Consider the following 18,545-nt stretch of genomic DNA (forward strand, 5'->3'; position numbering starts at 1 on the left):
CTTCCAACGGTGTTGAGGCGGGTGGGAACAGCAGGGGGTGAAGGTGCTGTGTTTAAAGAGGTGGAGTTATGCAGATCTAAAACGCGTGGATTGCAGCAGCAGCAAGCCGAAAAGTGCAGGCATGTAAGGGATCTAGAGGTTGACAACATGTCTTCTTAACGGGAGTCCAGGAGCTCATCTCCACAAATGGACTTTTCAGGATCCTTGGGTGGCTCCGTAGTTTGAAACCAATTCTGGTTATCGCTTCTCGGCCTTTTGGCTAAGATCAAGTGTAGTATCTGTTCTTATCAGTTTAATATCTGATACGTCCCCTATCTGGGGACCATATATTAAATGGATTTTTAGAACAGGGAGATGGAAAAAGAGCTTGCTCTGTCCACTCCACGCATTGACCTGGTATTGCAGTATCTCCAGGACCGGTGCACCCCTTCTTTAATGCAGTTTCTAAAATCAGAATGAATTGAATTCAATGTTTTTTGTTCATTTTGCTTGTTTGTCGGATTTGGGGATGGACTCTTTGGCTTTGCTTTTCTTCTCCTCATTGGATTTTTCATGTTCAAAGTTGCAGAAGCCAGATTACAAGCTCATTTTGGTTCAACTTCAGCAACTGTGCATTGCATTGCCATGTAATGTGATGCAATGCTATCTTTCTAGCTCTCCTTTTTACTTCCTTTTGGATAAACAGACATATTAGGCAAGCATTTTGGAGCTTTCACCTAAATAACTACAGGTGGTGAGATAAGCTGCACAATATAATTGACCTTTCAGTATATTGTTGCACACACACCATCTATTTAGCAAATGCCCTTGTTATCAACAGCAGCCTTTTAAACTCACCTGAGCTAACAGGTATGTGCGCTGGTTACTCTGCTGCGCTTAAAATTTCTTTTTTGGTTTGCTACAATGCCTTTTCTGAAACGTTGTCTCCTTCTGCTGGAACACTGACTTCTTTCATTTAATGCCTGCAGACTATAAAAGAGAACCCAACCCAAAAAGTTTGGTTGATTAGTCTGTGGCATTCTGTTAAACTGTTGCTTATGGTGGTCTCTGTGAGCTTCTCAGCGACATTCAGCCAGCCAGGTATCCTGCCTGCAGTAGATGGAATGTGGCAATGGAACGCTGGCTGCGCGTGTCATAATAGGCTCTGAGCCTTTATATACCTGTGCACAGCAGCAGCCACCTTCAGTCTGCTGCTGGACAGCCAGCAGCAGCAGCAGCAGGAGAGGTATGTAATCAGGAGCCCTCCTGCTAAGGGTAGACAGCTGCTCGTTCCACCCCACCCCCCGCCTTAATTGGTTCTCCTCCCTTCCAACGGTGTTGAGGCGGGTGGGAACAGCAGGGGGTGAAGGTGCTGTGTTTAAAGAGGTGGAGTTATGCAGATCTAAAACGCGTGGATTGCAGCAGCAGCAAGCCGAAAAGTGCAGGCATGTAAGGGATCTAGAGGTTGACAACATGTCTTCTTAACGGGAGTCCAGGAGCTCATCTCCACAAATGGACTTTTCAGGATCCTTGGGTGGCTCCGTAGTTTGAAACCAATTCTGGTTATCACTTCTCGGCCTTTTGGCTAAGATCAAGTGTAGTATCTGTTCTTATCAGTTTAATATCTGATACGTCCCCTATCTGGGGACCATATATTAAATGGATTTTTAGAACAGGGAGATGGAAAAAGAGCTTGCTCTGTCCACTCCACGCATTGACCTGGTATTGCAGTATCTCCAGGACCGGTGCACCCCTTCTTTAATGCAGTTTCTAAAATCAGAAAGAATTGAATTCAATGTTTTTTGTTCATTTTGCTTGTTTGTCGGATTTGGGGATGGACTCTTTGGCTTTGCTTTTCTTCTCCTCATTGGATTTTTCATGTTCAAAGTTGCAGAAGCCAGATTACAAGCTCATTTTGGTTCAACTTCAGCAACTGTGCATTGCATTGCCATGTAATGTGATGCAATGCTATCTTTCTAGCTCTCCCTTTTTACTTCCTTTTGGATAAACAGACATATTAGGCAAGCATTTTGGAGCTTTCACCTAAATAACTACAGGTGGTGAGATAAGCTGCACAATATAATTGACCTTTCAGTATATTGTTGCACACACACCATCTATTTAGCAAATGCCCTTGTTATCAACAGCAGCCTTTTAAACTCACCTGAGCTAACAGGTATGTGCGCTGGTTACTCTGCTGCGCTTAAAATTTATTTTTTGGTTTGCTACAATGCCTTTTCTGAAACGTTGTCTCCTTCTGCTGGAACACTGACTTCTTTCATTTAATGCCTGCAGACTATAAAAGAGAACCCAACCCAAAAAGTTTGGTTGATTATTCTGTGGCATTCTGTTAAACTGTTGCTTATGGCGGTCTCTGTGAGCTTCTCAGCGACATTCAGCCAGCCAGGTATCCTGCCTGCAGTAGATGGAATGTGGCAATGGAACGCTGGCTGCGCGTGTCATAATAGGCTCTGAGCCTTTATATACCTGTGCACAGCAGCAGCCACCTTCAGTCTGCTGCTGGACAGCCAGCAGCAGCAGCAGCAGGAGAGGTATGTAATCAGGAGCCCTCCTGCTAAGGGTAGACAGCTGCTCGTTCCACCCCACCCCCCGCCTTAATTGGTTCTCCTCCCTTCCAACGGTGTTGAGGCGGGTGGGAACAGCAGGGGGTGAAGGTGCTGTGTTTAAAGAGGTGGAGTTATGCAGATCTAAAACGCGTGGATTGCAGCAGCAGCAAGCCGAAAAGTGCAGGCATGTAAGGGATCTAGAGGTTGACAACATGTCTTCTTAACGGGAGTCCAGGAGCTCATCTCCACAAATGGACTTTTCAGGATCCTTGGGTGGCTCCGTAGTTTGAAACCAATTCTGGTTATCGCTTCTCGGCCTTTTGGCTAAGATCAAGTGTAGTATCTGTTCTTATCAGTTTAATATCTGATACGTCCCCTATCTGGGGACCATATATTAAATGGATTTTTAGAACAGGGAGATGGAAAAAGAGCTTGCTCTGTCCACTCCACGCATTGACCTGGTATTGCAGTATCTCCAGGACCGGTGCACCCCTTCTTTAATGCAGTTTCTAAAATCAGAAAGAATTGAATTCAATGTTTTTTGTTCATTTTGCTTGTTTGTCGGATTTGGGGATGGACTCTTTGGCTTTGCTTTTCTTCTCCTCATTGGATTTTTCATGTTCAAAGTTGCAGAAGCCAGATTACAAGCTCATTTTGGTTCAACTTCAGCAACTGTGCATTGCATTGCCATGTAATGTGATGCAATGCTATCTTTCTAGCTCTCCCTTTTTACTTCCTTTTGGATAAACAGACATATTAGGCAAGCATTTTGGAGCTTTCACCTAAATAACTACAGGTGGTGAGATAAGCTGCACAATATAATTGACCTTTCAGTATATTGTTGCACACACACCATCTATTTAGCAAATGCCCTTGTTATCAACAGCAGCCTTTTAAACTCACCTGAGCTAACAGGTATGTGCGCTGGTTACTCTGCTGCGCTTAAAATTTCTTTTTTGGTTTGCTACAATGCCTTTTCTGAAACGTTGTCTCCTTCTGCTGGAACACTGACTTCTTTCATTTAATGCCTGCAGACTATAAAAGAGAACCCAACCCAAAAAGTTTGGTTGATTAGTCTGTGGCATTCTGTTAAACTGTTGCTTATGGCGGTCTCTGTGAGCTTCTCAGCGACATTCAGCCAGCCAGGTATCCTGCCTGCAGTAGATGGAATGTGGCAATGGAACGCTGGCTGCGCGTGTCATAATAGGCTCTGAGCCTTTATATACCTGTGCACAGCAGCAGCCACCTTCAGTCTGCTGCTGGACAGCCAGCAGCAGCAGCAGGAGAGGTATGTAATCAGGAGCCCTCCTGCTAAGGGTAGACAGCTGCTCGTTCCACCCCACCCCCCGCCTTAATTGGTTCTCCTCCCTTCCAACGGTGTTGAGGCGGGTGGGAACAGCAGGGGGTGAAGGTGCTGTGTTTAAAGAGGTGGAGTTATGCAGATCTAAAACGCGTGGATTGCAGCAGCAGCAAGCCGAAAAGTGCAGGCATGTAAGGGATCTAGAGGTTGACAACATGTCTTCTTAACGGGAGTCCAGGAGCTCATCTCCACAAATGGACTTTTCAGGATCCTTGGGTGGCTCCGTAGTTTGAAACCAATTCTGGTTATCGCTTCTCGGCCTTTTGGCTAAGATCAAGTGTAGTATCTGTTCTTATCAGTTTAATATCTGATACGTCCCCTATCTGGGGACCATATATTAAATGGATTTTTAGAACAGGGAGATGGAAAAAGAGCTTGCTCTGTCCACTCCACGCATTGACCTGGTATTGCAGTATCTCCAGGACCGGTGCACCCCTTCTTTAATGCAGTTTCTAAAATCAGAAAGAATTGAATTCAATGTTTTTTGTTCATTTTGCTTGTTTGTCGGATTTGGGGATATACTCTTTGGCTTTGCTTTTCTTCTCCTCATTGGATTTTTCATGTTCAAAGTTGCAGAAGCCAGATTACAAGCTCATTTTGGTTCAACTTCAGCAACTGTGCATTGCATTGCCATGTAATGTGATGCAATGCTATCTTTCTAGCTCTCCCTTTTTACTTCCTTTTGGATAAACAGACATATTAGGCAAGCATTTTGGAGCTTTCACCTAAATAACTACAGGTGGTGAGATAAGCTGCACAATATAATTGACCTTTCAGTATATTGTTGCACACACACCATCTATTTAGCAAATGCCCTTGTTATCAACAGCAGCCTTTTAAACTCACCTGAGCTAACAGGTATGTGCGCTGGTTACTCTGCTGCGCTTAAAATTTCTTTTTTGGTTTGCTACAATGCCTTTTCTGAAACGTTGTCTCCTTCTGCTGGAACACTGACTTCTTTCATTTAATGCCTGCAGACTATAAAAGAGAACCCAACCCAAAAAGTTTGGTTGATTAGTCTGTGGCATTCTGTTAAACTGTTGCTTATGGCGGTCTCTGTGAGCTTCTCAGCGACATTCAGCCAGCCAGGTATCCTGCCTGCAGTAGATGGAATGTGGCAATGGAACGCTGGCTGCACGTGTCATAATAGGCTCTGAGCCTTTATATACCTGTGCACAGCAGCAGCCACCTTCAGTCTGCTGCTGGACAGCCAGCAGCAGCAGCAGCAGAAGAGGTATGTAATCAGGAGCCCTCCTGCTAAGGGTAGACAGCTGCTCGTTCCACCCCACCCCCCGCCTTAATTGGTTCTCCTCCCTTCCAACGGTGTTGAGGCGGGTGGGAACAGCAGGGGGTGAAGGTGCTGTGTTTAAAGAGGTGGAGTTATGCAGATCTAAAACGCGTGGATTGCAGCAGCAGCAAGCCGAAAAGTGCAGGCATGTAAAGGATCTAGAGGTTGACAACATGTCTTCTTAACGGGAGTCCAGGAGCTCATCTCCACAAATGGACTTTTCAGGATCCTTGGGTGGCTCCGTAGTTTTAAACCAATTATGGTTATCGCTTCTCGGCCTTTTGGCTAAGATCAAGTGTAGTATCTGTTCTTATCAGTTTAATATCTGATACGTCCCCTATCTGGGGACCATATATTAAATGGATTTTTAGAACAGGGAGATGGAAAAAGAGCTTGCTCTGTCCACTCCACGCATTGACCTGGTATTGCAGTATCTCCAGGACCGGTGCACCCCTTCTTTAATGCAGTTTCTAAAATCAGAAAGAATTGAATTCAATGTTTTTTGTTCATTTTGCTTGTTTGTCGGATTTGGGGATGGACTCTTTGGCTTTGCTTTTCTTCTCCTCATTGGATTTTTCATGTTCAAAGTTGCAGAAGCCAGATTACAAGCTCATTTTGGTTCAACTTCAGCAACTGTGCATTGCATTGCCATGTAATGTGATGCAATGCTATCTTTCTAGCTCTCCCTTTTTACTTCCTTTTGGATAAACAGACATATTAGGCAAGCATTTTGGAGCTTTCACCTAAATAACTACAGGTGGTGAGATAAGCTGCACAATATAATTGACCTTTCAGTATATTGTTGCACACACACCATCTATTTAGCAAATGCCCTTGTTATCAACAGCAGCCTTTTAAACTCACCTGAGCTAACAGGTATGTGCGCTGGTTACTCTGCTGCGCTTAAAATTTCTTTTTTGGTTTGCTACAATGCCTTTTCTGAAACGTTGTCTCCTTCTGCTGGAACACTGACTTCTTTCATTTAATGCCTGCAGACTATAAAAGAGAACCCAACCCAAAAAGTTTGGTTGATTAGTCTGTGGCATTCTGTTAAACTGTTGCTTATGGCGGTCTCTGTGAGCTTCTCAGCGACATTCAGCCAGCCAGGTATCCTGCCTGCAGTAGATGGAATGTGGCAATGGAACGCTGGCTGCGCGTGTCATAATAGGCTCTGAGCCTTTATATACCTGTGCACAGCAGCAGCCACCTTCAGTCTGCTGCTGGACAGCCAGCAGCAGCAGCAGCAGGAGAGGTATGTAATCAGGAGCCCTCCTGCTAAGGGTAGACAGCTGCTCGTTCCACCCCACCCCCCGCCTTAATTGGTTCTCCTCCCTTCCAACGGTGTTGAGGCGGGTGGGAACAGCAGGGGGTGAAAGTGCTGTGTTTAAAGAGGTGGAGTTATGCAGATCTAAAACGCGTGGATTGCAGCAGCAGCAAGCCGAAAAGTGCAGGCATGTAAGGGATCTAGAGGTTGACAACATGTCTTCTTAACGGGAGTCCAGGAGCTCATCTCCACAAATGGACTTTTCAGGATCCTTGGGTGGCTCCGTAGTTTGAAACCAATTCTGGTTATCGCTTCTCGGCCTTTTGGCTAAGATCAAGTGTAGTATCTGTTCTTATCAGTTTAATATCTGATACGTCCCCTATCTGGGGACCATATATTAAATGGATTTTTAGAACAGGGAGATGGAAAAAGAGCTTGCTCTGTCCACTCCACGCATTGACCTGGTATTGCAGTATCTCCAGGACCGGTGCACCCCTTCTTTAATGCAGTTTCTAAAATCAGAAAGAATTGAATTCAATGTTTTTTGTTCATTTTGCTTGTTTGTCGGATTTGGGGATGGACTCTTTGGCTTTGCTTTTCTTCTCCTCATTGGATTTTTCATGTTCAAAGTTGCAGAAGCCAGATTACAAGCTCATTTTGGTTCAACTTCAGCAACTGTGCATTGCATTGCCATGTAATGTGATGCAATGCTATCTTTCTAGCTCTCCCTTTTTACTTCCTTTTGGATAAACAGACATATTAGGCAAGCATTTTGGAGCTTTCACCTAAATAACTACAGGTGGTGAGATAAGCTGCACAATATAATTGACCTTTCAGTATATTGTTGCACACACACCATCTATTTAGCAAATGCCCTTGTTATCAACAGCAGCCTTTTAAACTCACCTGAGCTAACAGGTATGTGCGCTGGTTACTCTGCTGCGCTTAAAATTTCTTTTTTGGTTTGCTACAATGCCTTTTCTGAAACGTTGTCTCCTTCTGCTGGAACACTGACTTCTTTCATTTAATGCCTGCAGACTATAAAAGAGAACCCAACCCAAAAAGTTTGGTTGATTAGTCTGTGGCATTCTGTTAAACTGTTGCTTATGGCGGTCTCTGTGAGCTTCTCAGCGACATTCAGCCAGCCAGGTATCCTGCCTGCAGTAGATGGAATGTGGCAATGGAACGCTGGCTGCGCGTGTCATAATAGGCTCTGAGCCTTTATATACCTGTGCACAGCAGCAGCCACCTTCAGTCTGCTGCTGGACAGCCAGCAGCAGCAGCAGCAGGAGAGGTATGTAATCAGGAGCCCTCCTGCTAAGGGTAGACAGCTGCTCGTTCCACCCCACCCCCCGCCTTAATTGGTTCTCCTCCCTTCCAACGGTGTTGAGGCGGGTGGGAACAGCAGGGGGTGAAGGTGCTGTGTTTAAAGAGGTGGAGTTATGCAGATCTAAAACGCGTGGATTGCAGCAGCAGCAAGCCGAAAAGTGCAGGCATGTAAGGGATCTAGAGGTTGACAACATGTCTTCTTAACGGGAGTCCAGGAGCTCATCTCCACAAATGGACTTTTCAGGATCCTTGGGTGGCTCCGTAGTTTGAAACCAATTCTGGTTATCGCTTCTCGGCCTTTTGGCTAAGATCAAGTGTAGTATCTGTTCTTATCAGTTTAATATCTGATACGTCCCCTATCTGGGGACCATATATTAAATGGATTTTTAGAACAGGGAGATGGAAAAAGAGCTTGCTCTGTCCACTCCACGCATTGACCTGGTATTGCAGTATCTCCAGGACCGGTGCACCCCTTCTTTAATGCAGTTTCTAAAATCAGAAAGAATTGAATTCAATGTTTTTTGTTCATTTTGCTTGTTTGTCGGATTTGGGGATGGACTCTTTGGCTTTGCTTTTCTTCTCCTCATTGGATTTTTCATGTTCAAAGTTGCAGAAGCCAGATTACAAGCTCATTTTGGTTCAACTTCAGCAACTGTGCATTGCATTGCCATGTAATGTGATGCAATGCTATCTTTCTAGCTCTCCCTTTTTACTTCCTTTTGGATAAACAGACATATTAGGCAAGCATTTTGGAGCTTTCACCTAAATAACTACAGGTGGTGAGATAAGCTGCACAATATAATTGACCTTTCAGTATATTGTTGCACACACACCATCTATTTAGCAAATGCCCTTGTTATCAACAGCAGCCTTTTAAACTCACCTGAGCTAACAGGTATGTGCGCTGGTTACTCTGCTGCGCTTAAAATTTCTTTTTTGGTTTGCTACAATGCCTTTTCTGAAACGTTGTCTCCTTCTGCTGGAACACTGACTTCTTTCATTTAATGCCTGCAGACTATAAAAGAGAACCCAACCCAAAAAGTTTGGTTGATTAGTCTGTGGCATTCTGTTAAACTGTTGCTTATGGCGGTCTCTGTGAGCTTCTCAGCGACATTCAGCCAGCCAGGTATCCTGCCTGCAGTAGATGGAATGTGGCAATGGAACGCTGGCTGCGCGTGTCATAATAGGCTCTGAGCCTTTATATACCTGTGCACAGCAGCAGCCACCTTCAGTCTGCTGCTGGACAGCCAGCAGCAGCAGCAGCAGGAGAGGTATGTAATCAGGAGCCCTCCTGCTAAGGGTAGACAGCTGCTCGTTCCACCCCACCCCCCGCCTTAATTGGTTCTCCTCCCTTCCAACGGTGTTGAGGCGGGTGGGAACAGCAGGGGGTGAAGGTGCTGTGTTTAAAGAGGTGGAGTTATGCAGATCTAAAACGCGTGGATTGCAGCAGCAGCAAGCCGAAAAGTGCAGGCATGTAAGGGATCTAGAGGTTGACAACATGTCTTCTTAACGGGAGTCCAGGAGCTCATCTCCACAAATGGACTTTTCAGGATCCTTGGGTGGCTCCGTAGTTTGAAACCAATTCTGGTTATCGCTTCTCGGCCTTTTGGCTAAGATCAAGTGTAGTATCTGTTCTTATCAGTTTAATATCTGATACGTCCCCTATCTGGGGACCATATATTAAATGGATTTTTAGAACAGGGAGATGGAAAAAGAGCTTGCTCTGTCCACTCCACGCATTGACCTGGTATTGCAGTATCTCCAGGACCGGTGCACCCCTTCTTTAATGCAGTTTCTAAAATCAGAAAGAATTGAATTCAATGTTTTTTGTTCATTTTGCTTGTTTGTCGGATTTGGGGATGGACTCTTTGGCTTTGCTTTTCTTCTCCTCATTGGATTTTTCATGTTCAAAGTTGCAGAAGCCAGATTACAAGCTCATTTTGGTTCAACTTCAGCAACTGTGCATTGCATTGCCATGTAATGTGATGCAATGCTATCTTTCTAGCTCTCCCTTTTTACTTCCTTTTGGATAAACAGACATATTAGGCAAGCATTTTGGAGCTTTCACCTAAATAACTACAGGTGGTGAGATAAGCTGCACAATATAATTGACCTTTCAGTATATTGTTGCACACACACCATCTATTTAGCAAATGCCCTTGTTATCAACAGCAGCCTTTTAAACTCACCTGAGCTAACAGGTATGTGCGCTGGTTACTCTGCTGCGCTTAAAATTTCTTTTTTGGTTTGCTACAATGCCTTTTCTGAAACGTTGTCTCCTTCTGCTGGAACACTGACTTCTTTCATTTAATGCCTGCAGACTATAAAAGAGAACCCAACCCAAAAAGTTTGGTTGATTAGTCTGTGGCATTCTGTTAAACTGTTGCTTATGGCGGTCTCTGTGAGCTTCTCAGCGACATTCAGCCAGCCAGGTATCCTGCCTGCAGTAGATGGAATGTGGCAATGGAACGCTGGCTGCGCGTGTCATAATAGGCTCTGAGCCTTTATATACCTGTGCACAGCAGCAGCCACCTTCAGTCTGCTGCTGGACAGCCAGCAGCAGCAGCAGCAGGAGAGGTATGTAATCAGGAGCCCTCCTGCTAAGGGTAGACAGCTGCTCGTTCCACCCCACCCCCCGCCTTAATTGGTTCTCCTCCCTTCCAACGGTGTTGAGGCGGGTGGGAACAGCAGGGGGTGAAGGTGCTGTGTTTAAAGAGGTGGAGTTATGCAGATCTAAAACGCGTGGATTGCAGCAGCAGCAAGCCGAAAAGTGCAGGCATGTAAGGGATCTAGAGGTTGACAACATGTCTTCTTAACGGGAGTCCAGGAGCTCATCTCCACAAATGGACTTTTCAGGATCCTTGGGTGGCTCCGTAGTTTGAAACCAATTCTGGTTATCGCTTCTCGGCCTTTTGGCTGCGATCGTATGACTGTACCTTGATTGGTGCGAGTCTCCTGGAGGAATCCGGACCCTTTTGTGGAGGATTTTCTGCTTTTTCCTGTGGTATTCCATACCGACAGAATCCAAGATGTCTTTTGTGAAGAACACCATCCGTTTGTCCGTGGATCCATCTGACCAGAACAAGAACAACGTGGTTTTCATTGTCCAAGACATCGTTGAAGGCAAAGCTGGAGCAAGACGTTCTGAGATCTTCAGTGTCAACGAATTTTCACGTCAAGGTAATTATGACGTTACCTTTATGGACCAGGATGTTTGCCTTAATGTCTTTGAATGGCTCCGTGGTCACTCTAGTGACCCCTGCTTGGAAGGAGTTAGATGGGAACCTTTGTTTGGTCTGCAAGAAAAGGAGGTGACTGTGACTGTCTATAACCCTTTTACAGACCCTGAGCTGCTGGAGTGCTTCCTCTCTCGCTACTGTGAATATGTGCGGAAGGGAGTGAAGCAAGTCAATTGTCTAGGAATCTTTAACTGTCAGTATAAATTCCGTGTGAAATTGAAAAGGGATCCTGACAGTGTGGGGGGCTTTAGACACCCTCCATCAAATTTTTCCGTTGCAGGCCATAGAGGTTTCCTCTTTTACCCAGGCCAGCCCATGTTTTGCCGTAGATGCTTTTCTTTCGGACATACCATGGTAACATGCCTTAAAGGGCAGTGTTGCCGAAATTGCAGAAAGGAGGGGCATATGGCCAACCAGTGTCCAGAGGCCAAGTCCTGTGATGTCTGTGGGAGTAGTGATCACATGTATAAGGACTGTCCTATGAGTGCACCTAGACGTTCTGATAAAGAACAGAAGGAGGAGGAGCTGGAGAGGAGGCAGATGGCAAGCGCACTGAAAGTGCTGGAAAGATTGGAGAGGGAGGAGAGAGAGGGAAGGAGGCGGGAAACTGGTAGAGCCTCTCCCTCTACGGCGCCAGAGGAGGTGTCCCTGAGACCATGTTCTTCTTCTGCTGAAGAAATGAGGAAGAAGCGGAGGGAAGAAAAGGAGTTCTGGAGGGAAGTGGCAAAGGTGGAGAAAAAGGCAGTGTCTGCGAGAATATCTAGGAAAGTGGTGGAAGCAGAGCTGCCTGAGATGATGACTTTTGGAGAGGCAATGGACGCAACAGGATGTGAAGTGCAAATCTCGGAACCCGACAGTCCTGAACACCCTTCGGGTCCTGAAAACATTGAAGATTTTTCTTCGGAGGATGATAGGGGTGCAAAGAAGAGTCGTAGGGAGGATGGTGGGGGCAGTGATGATGCAGTTTTTAGTGAGCCTCAGAGGAAGATCAGAACTGCCAGAATGAGGAGTGTGGCTGGTGAAGCCAGCGGGTCGGAAACCAGCTGTTCTGTTCTGATGGCGGAGGAGGATAGTGGTGGTGCTGGATAGTGTCACCATATAATATTGTAAATGTTTTTTCTTTTTGTCCTCTTGTGAGCTTTGGTTTAGGCCAAAGGCTATTTCTTTGTGTAATTGGTGAAGGAGTAGAAGTATTATGGGATTTACCATAGTGTCCCAAAACGTAAGAGTGTTTAAAAGTAAAGTAAGAAGAGCTGCTATTTTTGAGTTTTTAGCTATGCAAAATGCATCTATTTTTTGTTTACAAGAATGTGGGGTAGTGGATGGTGTGAAAGGGGATGAATGGTCTTATGGAGCGTCTGTGTGGTCGGGGAGTGCATGTAATAAGAATGATGGTGTGGGTATTTTGGTTAAAGGAAGGGAGGTTGTTTTGAGTGATTATTTGGTTATTGAGGTGGGGAGATGTATCCTTGCTAATTTTGTATACAAGAATGTAAAGTTTTGTGTTATTAATGTTTATGCGCCAGTTGAAAAAAATGAGCGCAAAAATTTATTTGAAAAAATTAAGCTTTTTGTTCCAGGAAGAATACCTGTGGTAATTGTGGGTGATATGAACTGTGATGTGGGGAGAGTGAATGTGGATGTGTCTGGGAAAGCATTATTGGAGTTAGTGAATGATTTTGGGTTGTGTGATATGCAGCGCGTGTGTAACATGAATCCTTTGTTGAACACTTTCTTTTCTGAATGTGGTAGGGTACAATCCAGATTGGATTATTGTTTTATTTCTAAAAATATGGTTTCTGTTAATTATAGGCAGGAAAACGTTCTTTTTTCAGATCATGTGTGTATGTTGTGTGAGTTGGATATAAAAGTTGATGGAGTGTTTGGGAGAGGATTGTGGAAGTTAAATGTTAAACTGTTAGAGAATGAAGATGTGAGAAAGGAGTATGAAAGGCGGTATGAAGAATGGTGTAAGCATAAAAATGAGTTTGGGAATGTTTGTGAGTGGTGGGACTGGGTGAAGAAACAAACAAAAATGTTCTTTAAAAATTTAGGATACAAGTATGCAGCAATTAAAAGAGAGAGTTTTGTTAAACTGAACGCGCGGTTGAGCGTTTTGTATAAGTTAAGGGAAGGAGGAGTTGAGGTGGAGGAGGATATTTTAGAGGTAAAAAAGGAGATTAGTGAGTTTTTGTTGGAGAGAGGGAGAAGCATAGTGTTTAGGGCAAAGATTGATAAGATGGAGCAGGATGAGAAATGTTCTCGGTTTTTCTTTAAAAAAGTTTTTGGAAAGAAACAGAGTATGAGCGTGGTGTATGGAGCAGATGGAAGTGAGGTGAGTGGAGAGGATATGTGTGAAGAGGTGGCTAAGTTTTATGAGGATCTGTATGCAGTGAAACAGAGGGATGAATGTTTGGAGAATGATGTTTTGAGTGTGTTAGAGAGTAAGTTGAGTGAAGCAGAAAGAGAGAGAGTGATGGGTGAGGTGACTGGTGATGAGGTATGGAAGGTTATGTGTAGTATGGCTTTGAATAAGACGCCGGGGGAGGATGGCCTCCCAGTAGAATTTTATCGTGTGATGTGGGGTGTGATTGGTAAGGACTTTGTGGATGTATGTAAGTATATGTGGGGAAACATGGAGGTGGCTGAGAGTATGCGTGCAGGTATGGTTGTGTTAATTCCTAAGAAAGGGGATTTGAAAAGTCTGAGGAATTGGAGGCCAATAACGTTACTTAATTGTGATTATAAAATCTATGCAAAACTTATGGCTAATAGGATGCGTGATGTGATAGAGAGTGTGATTGGGGATGAGCAGTGTTGTGCGGTACCTGGGAGGCGGATTCATGAGTGTGTGTGTATGTTAAGAGATTGTCTATGGGATTGCATGGGTCGTAAGAAGAGTGTATTTTTGTTAAGTTTGGATTTTGAAAAGGCTTATGATAGGTTGTCGCATGGTTTTTTGTTCAGAGTGTTGTTAAAAATGGGTTTTCCGGCTGATTTTGTTGGGCGAGTGAGAAGTTTGTATGCGGGTGTTTATAGCTGTGTTTTAATGAATGGGTATGTGGGTAGGAAAGTGAATGTGTTTTCGGGTGTGCGACAGGGGTGTCCTTTGTCCCCTGTAGCATTTATTTGTGCAATTGAGCCATTGTTGTGTATGCTGAGGAAAGATAAGGTAATTCGTGGTGTGCAAGTGCCGGGAGGTGGAGGAAAAGAATGGAAGGTGAGTGGTTATATGGATGACGTGTGTGTATTATGTGATTCTGAATGTTCGGTGAGGCGGGTGAAGTTGTTAGTGTCTATTTTTTGTGGTGCATCTGCGTTTAAAGTGAATTGGGAAAAGAGTGAGTGTAAGGGTTTTGGAGGCGGAAGTTTAAGTAGGGATGTAGGTGTGAATGTAGTGAATGGACCTATTAAAGTTTTGGGTGTGAAGTTTTCAGAGAGTTTGGATGGGAAAGAAAGTTGGGATGATGCGAAAGGAAAAGTTGAGCAGAAGTTGAATTTTTGGAAATTGAGGAGTTTATCCTTTTTTGGGAAGATTTTAATTGTTAAGAGTGTGGTGTTGCCAATATTTTTATATATTGCGGTAGTATTTCCACCAGGATATATGTGTATGAGAAGCTTGAATAGAATTTTATTTGTTTTTTTGTGGAACTCGAAAATGGAGAGAGCTAGGAGAGAAATTTTGGTTAAAAGAGTGGAAAAAGGTGGTTTGGGTTTTCCGAATTTGGACGTGTTTTTTGGTGTGAATATCGTTGTGTTTGTTTTGAAAGTGATTAGGGCGGATGGAAAGTTTTCATCTATGTGTAGGTATTTATTTGGAGCGTATTTGTTTCGTTTAAAGTGGCAAGAAAGGGATTTGCGATGTCCGATTGCTTTTGAGGTGCCTGTATGGTATGTGTGGGTTTATAAGTTTTTGGTGAGGTATGAACTGTGTGATGCAGATGTGAGATTGCTGGAGAATAAGAAGGCTGTGTATAGGATGATTGAATGTAGAGAGGTAGAATGTGGAATAAATATGGTTAGGGGTGGTGATGTGCAGAAGGTTTGGAAGAAAGTGCGGATGAGTGGTATGACCAACAAACAGAGTGAAGTTGTGTGGCAGTCTTTACATGGAGTATTACCTGTGAGAGAGTTTCAGAGGAATAGAGGTTTGGTGAGGAGTGAAATGTGTCCAAGAAATGGCTGTGGTGGAAGGGAAAGTGTGTTGCATGTTTTTTGGAATTGCCAGTATGCTAGAGATGTGATTGGGAGAATGGGGCCTTTGTGTAAAGAATTGTGTGGTGTGAATTTGTTGTCTTTTGAGTTGTTTATGTTTGGTTTGGGAATATGTGATGGGACGAAGGAAAGAGTCTTGTGGTTGATGCTTGCATGTATAAAGGAAGTGTTATGGGATGTGAGGAATGTGTATGTGTTTAAAAGGAAGGAAATTGCTGTAAAGGATAGTGTGAAGGTGATTTTGGGGAAGATGTATGTGTGTTTCCTATGGGACAAAAAGAGGAGAGGGGAAGTGGATGCAGAGGGAATATGGAAAGTTAAAAAGTGGAGATATATTGTTAGTACCTCTTGATTTTTGTTATTGTTGTTTTGAAATATGAAATAAATATTTCCGATGATGATGGGGACAGCAAATTGCGTATTGGATTTGACGCAGCTGTTTTGATGGAATTTTCCTTTGTCTGGTTTTCATAGACTGTGGAATTTCCTCGTCTGAGGAGAAAAAAAAAAAAAAAAAAAAATCTGTTCTTATCAGTTTAATATCTGATACGTCCCCTATCTGGGGACCATATATTAAATGGATTTTTAGAACAGGGAGATGGAAAAAGAGCTTGCTCTGTCCACTCCACGCATTGACCTGGTATTGCAGTATCTCCAGGACCGGTGCACCCCTTCTTTAATGCAGTTTCTAAAATCAGAAAGAATTGAATTCAATGTTTTTTGTTCATTTTGCTTGTTTGTCGGATTTGGGGATGGACTCTTTGGCTTTGCTTTTCTTCTCCTCATTGGATTTTTCATGTTCAAAGTTGCAGAAGCCAGATTACAAGCTCATTTTGGTTCAACTTCAGCAACTGTGCATTGCATTGCCATGTAATGTGATGCAATGCTATCTTTCTAGCTCTCCCTTTTTACTTCCTTTTGGATAAACAGACATATTAGGCAAGCATTTTGGAGCTTTCACCTAAATAACTACAGGTGGTGAGATAAGCTGCACAATATAATTGACCTTTCAGTATATTGTTGCACACACACCATCTATTTAGCAAATGCCCTTGTTATCAACAGCAGCCTTTTAAACTCACCTGAGCTAACAGGTATGTGCGCTGGTTACTCTGCTGCGCTTAAAATTTCTTTTTTGGTTTGCTACAATGCCTTTTCTGAAACGTTGTCTCCTTCTGCTGGAACACTGACTTCTTTCATTTAATGCCTGCAGACTATAAAAGAGAACCCAACCCAAAAAGTTTGGTTGATTAGTCTGTGGCATTCTGTTAAACTGTTGCTTATGGCGGTCTCTGTGAGCTTCTCAGCGACATTCAGCCAGCCAGGTATCCTGCCTGCAGTAGATGGAATGTGGCAATGGAACGCTGGCTGCGCGTGTCATAATAGGCTCTGAGCCTTTATATACCTGTGCACAGCAGCAGCCACCTTCAGTCTGCTGCTGGACAGCCAGCAGCAGCAGCAGCAGGAGAGGTATGTAATCAGGAGCCCTCCTGCTAAGGGTAGACAGCTGCTCGTTCCACCCCACCCCCCGCCTTAATTGGTTCTCCTCCCTTCCAACGGTGTTGAGGCGGGTGGGAACAGCAGGGGGTGAAGGTGCTGTGTTTAAAGAGGTGGAGTTATGCAGATCTAAAACGCGTGGATTGCAGCAGCAGCAAGCCGAAAAGTGCAGGCATGTAAGGGATCTAGAGGTTGACAACATGTCTTCTTAACGGGAGTCCAGGAGCTCATCTCCACAAATGGACTTTTCAGGATCCTTGGGTGGCTCCGTAGTTTGAAACCAATTCTGGTTATCGCTTCTCGGCCTTTTGGCTAAGATCAAGTGTAGTATCTGTTCTTATCAGTTTAATATCTGATACGTCCCCTATCTGGGGACCATATATTAAATGGATTTTTAGAACAGGGAGATGGAAAAAGAGCTTGCTCTGTCCACTCCACGCATTGACCTGGTATTGCAGTATCTCCAGGACCGGTGCACCCCTTCTTTAATGCAGTTTCTAAAATCAGAAAGAATTGAATTCAATGTTTTTTGTTCATTTTGCTTGTTTGTCGGATTTGGGGATGGACTCTTTGGCTTTGCTTTTCTTCTCCTCATTGGATTTTTCATGTTCAAAGTTGCAGAAGCCAGATTACAAGCTCATTTTGGTTCAACTTCAGCAACTGTGCATTGCATTGCCATGTAATGTGATGCAATGCTATTGACGCGCCCCCTGGGACATATTCCTTTTTGAGGGGAATACCCGGCACCGGAACAGATGGGGGGTTGTAGTCTCCGAGCGGCTGTGACCCGGCCCGTGCCCAGGGCGTCAAACTCAGTGTTATGTGGCAGTCCTACAGATGTTATTAAGAGTTCTTTTGTGTCGACTACGCCACCCGTTGTGATGCGGTCACTGTGGCCGCCGCTGCAGCAGGGTCCGCTGAGGCTGATGGTGGGTGCGCAGCTTGGTGGGATAACCCCCAACGGGAGGGGTATAGCCTCAGAGGGGACAGGTGCAGAGGATGGGGGTTGTGGTGGTGCAGTGCAGACGGCAATGAAGACAGAGTCGGGTTGTGCAGTTAAGGGTGTTTACTTACTGCAGATGTTGTACTGGTCACTCCAGCTTCGAGTGACCACCCGAGCCGTGCTGCGTCCACCAGGTCCTGGATCCAGCCAACCCCCAAACAAGTCCGGAGCGTGGCCCTGAGCTCTCCTTCTGTCCCGTTCTCTGGCCGTCCCCACCAGTGATCCACCTAGGTCCAGCTCCCTCGGGCCTTCTGTTGGGACACCCTTGGCCCTGGGTTCCCTGACCCTTCATGTGGTGTGCCTTCGGGGTGGATGTGGTGGGTGACCGTGGCAAACGCTGCCCACGGTCTCCGGTCTCTGGCTGGGGAATGTTTTTACCCCCACCAGCTTGGGTTCCGGTACCCTGATGCCGACTCCTCACCCGGTGCTTTAATTTGGGTTCTTGGGTCCTCTCTGCTGTTTCCCCCTCTGGGTCTTTCTCTCTCTTCTCCTCTCTCACTCTGGGTCCTTCTTCTCCTCTGCTCCTGACTTGTTCTCTGCATCTGACCCTGTTCTTAGTTGGTGCCCACCTTATATACACCCTCTATGTGTGAGCTCAGGTGACCAGCACCCAATGAGCTCCTATCTCTACCCAGACTGCACCCCCTATCTGCCCCTACACTACATGGGATGTTCCACCCCCCTCCCACTCCAGCCAGGAACAGACTCGGTCGTACCTGCACATTTCTAAGTGGGAGTACCGTCGGTCTGCTCCTCGGAAATGGGATGTGTGTAGTGCATGCAGCCTACCGAGCTCAGATCCAC

General features: G+C 44.8%; 10 non-coding genes across 10 annotated transcripts; all 10 read left to right on the forward strand.

The window, feature by feature from the left end:
* Positions 1-239: 239 nt before the first annotated feature.
* Positions 240-430, forward strand: LOC141206611 (U2 spliceosomal RNA). The gene has a single exon (XR_012277162.1). It is a non-coding gene; the product is annotated as a U2 spliceosomal RNA (small nuclear RNA).
* A 1,114-nt stretch (positions 431-1,544) lies between these two features.
* Positions 1,545-1,735, forward strand: LOC141205999 (U2 spliceosomal RNA). Its single transcript, XR_012276668.1, has one exon. It is a non-coding gene; the product is annotated as a U2 spliceosomal RNA (small nuclear RNA).
* Positions 1,736-2,850: 1,115 nt separating this feature from the next.
* LOC141206613 (U2 spliceosomal RNA) lies at positions 2,851-3,041 on the forward strand. The gene has a single exon (XR_012277163.1). It is a non-coding gene; the product is annotated as a U2 spliceosomal RNA (small nuclear RNA).
* Positions 3,042-4,153: 1,112 nt separating this feature from the next.
* Positions 4,154-4,344, forward strand: LOC141206614 (U2 spliceosomal RNA). Its single transcript, XR_012277164.1, has one exon. It is a non-coding gene; the product is annotated as a U2 spliceosomal RNA (small nuclear RNA).
* A 1,115-nt stretch (positions 4,345-5,459) lies between these two features.
* Positions 5,460-5,650, forward strand: LOC141206615 (U2 spliceosomal RNA). The gene has a single exon (XR_012277165.1). It is a non-coding gene; the product is annotated as a U2 spliceosomal RNA (small nuclear RNA).
* A 1,115-nt stretch (positions 5,651-6,765) lies between these two features.
* On the forward strand, positions 6,766-6,956 carry LOC141206616 (U2 spliceosomal RNA). Its single transcript, XR_012277166.1, has one exon. It is a non-coding gene; the product is annotated as a U2 spliceosomal RNA (small nuclear RNA).
* A 1,115-nt stretch (positions 6,957-8,071) lies between these two features.
* On the forward strand, positions 8,072-8,262 carry LOC141206617 (U2 spliceosomal RNA). Its single transcript, XR_012277167.1, has one exon. It is a non-coding gene; the product is annotated as a U2 spliceosomal RNA (small nuclear RNA).
* Positions 8,263-9,377: 1,115 nt separating this feature from the next.
* LOC141206619 (U2 spliceosomal RNA) lies at positions 9,378-9,568 on the forward strand. Its single transcript, XR_012277169.1, has one exon. It is a non-coding gene; the product is annotated as a U2 spliceosomal RNA (small nuclear RNA).
* A 6,155-nt stretch (positions 9,569-15,723) lies between these two features.
* On the forward strand, positions 15,724-15,915 carry LOC141206313 (U2 spliceosomal RNA). The gene has a single exon (XR_012276948.1). It is a non-coding gene; the product is annotated as a U2 spliceosomal RNA (small nuclear RNA).
* Positions 15,916-17,030: 1,115 nt separating this feature from the next.
* On the forward strand, positions 17,031-17,221 carry LOC141206620 (U2 spliceosomal RNA). The gene has a single exon (XR_012277170.1). It is a non-coding gene; the product is annotated as a U2 spliceosomal RNA (small nuclear RNA).
* Positions 17,222-18,545: the final 1,324 nt, after the last annotated feature.

The sequence above is a fragment of the Phyllobates terribilis genome, unplaced genomic scaffold (genome assembly GCF_046119375.1).
Source record: "Phyllobates terribilis strain yellow unplaced genomic scaffold, ASM4611937v1 Scaffold_142__1_contigs__length_4687701, whole genome shotgun sequence".
In the NCBI taxonomy this organism is placed as follows: Eukaryota; Metazoa; Chordata; class Amphibia; order Anura; family Dendrobatidae; genus Phyllobates; species Phyllobates terribilis.